The sequence below is a fragment of the Otolemur garnettii genome, unplaced genomic scaffold (assembly GCF_000181295.1).
Source record: "Otolemur garnettii isolate 467f Iridium unplaced genomic scaffold, OtoGar3 scaffold00091, whole genome shotgun sequence".
Taxonomy (NCBI): Eukaryota; Metazoa; Chordata; class Mammalia; order Primates; family Galagidae; genus Otolemur; species Otolemur garnettii.
This window is the reverse complement of record NW_003852486.1, coordinates 5621832-5623333: the sequence shown is the minus strand read 5'-3', so window position 1 is coordinate 5623333 and position 1502 is coordinate 5621832. Positions and strand designations below refer to the sequence as shown.

Genomic DNA, 1502 nt, shown 5'->3' with positions numbered 1-1502 from the left:
AAAAAAAAAAAAAAAAAGAGGTTATATGGAGTACATAGAGTACAGGTAATGATTCCTTGGGAGAGCATGTGTCATTCTATAAAGTCAAATGGATAGCTTTTACTACAAAATAATAAAAAGTAAAATCAACTTAGGAACAGAAAAAAACTACCAAATAGTGTTAAAACACAATAGTGTTTTAAAGATGCTATGACACATAGGCTGGACAGAACATAAAGAGATAAAATGGCACAGCCAAAAAAATCAGCAGGTACCCACAAGAGATTTATTGAAAACAAGACTAAAATCAAAATAAAACTGACTCAAATGCTTCGTATTACACATACTACCTTCTCTAGTCACACTTTGCATTGGCTATTCTTTTAATTACACTACTGGCTTTACCGTTAGAGAGAAGAAATACCTTAATATTTTATCTATTTATTTTTTGTAGAGACAGAGTCTCACTTTATTGCCCTTGGTAGAGTGCCATGGTGTCACACAGCTCACAGCAACCTCCAACTCCTGGGCTTAGGTGATTCTCTTGCCTCAGCCTCCCAAGTAGCTGGGACAACAGGTGCCACCACAGTGCCCGGCTATTTTTTGTTGTTGTTGTTGTTGTTGTAGTTTGGCTGGGGCCAGGTTTGAACCTGCCACCCTCGGTATATCGGGCCACTGCCCTATCCCCTGAGCCGCAGGTACTACCCAATACCCTAATATTTTAAGTCAAAGGCAAAAGAAATCATGTGACTGGATAAGTAGAAAAACCACGTCATGGGAGAAGTGGGAGGGAGTATCTATTGATAAACTGCTTATCAATTTTACCTTATTAAAAAATTCACAAAATACTGATTCTTTTAGGATTTTTCTTTCTTTCTTTCTTTTTTGAGACAGAGCCTCAAGCTATTGCCCTGGGTAGAGTGCCATGGCATCACAGCTCACAGCAACCTCCAACTCTTGGGCTTAAGCAATTCTCCTGTCTCTGCCTCCCAAGTAGCTGGGACTACAGGCAACTGCCATAGCGCCCGGCTATTTTTTGGTTGCAGCCATCATTGTTGTTTGGTGGGCCCACGCTGGATTTGAACCTGCCAGCTCAGGTGCATGTGGCTGGCACCTTAGCCACTTGAGCCACAGGTGCCAAGCCTAGAAGGATTTTTCTAAGCAAAACAAAAAAATCCAGCTTCCTCCAGCTTCCCAATCACCTCTACCTGTGGTCCATTTTTTTTTTCAGTACTGCTGTCTTAACAGGGATGGTAACAGGTTTTAGGAGTAGCACCAAGTGAGAGTTATTACAGAAAAAGCTGCTTCCACCAATCTAATAGCGTCAAAGGTACGAAAATAGATGTACAGTGCTCATTACTCATTTAAGGCATTTCCAAAACAGGTGCAAGCTGAGAAAAGGGAGGAAAATAAAGATATCCAGAAGGATTTTTTTTTTTTTTTGAGACAGAGCCTCAAGCTGAGCCCCTGGGTAGAGTGCTGTGGCTTCACTGCTCACAGCAACCTCCAACTCCTGGGCTCAA

At 41.5% G+C, this 1502-nt stretch overlaps 1 protein-coding gene across 1 annotated transcript in view; it reads right to left on the bottom strand.

The window, feature by feature from the left end:
- The window catches only part of SHE (Src homology 2 domain containing E), a 20987-nt gene that overhangs the window by 3772 nt on the left and 15713 nt on the right, over positions 1–1502 (bottom strand). The window lies entirely within an intron of this gene.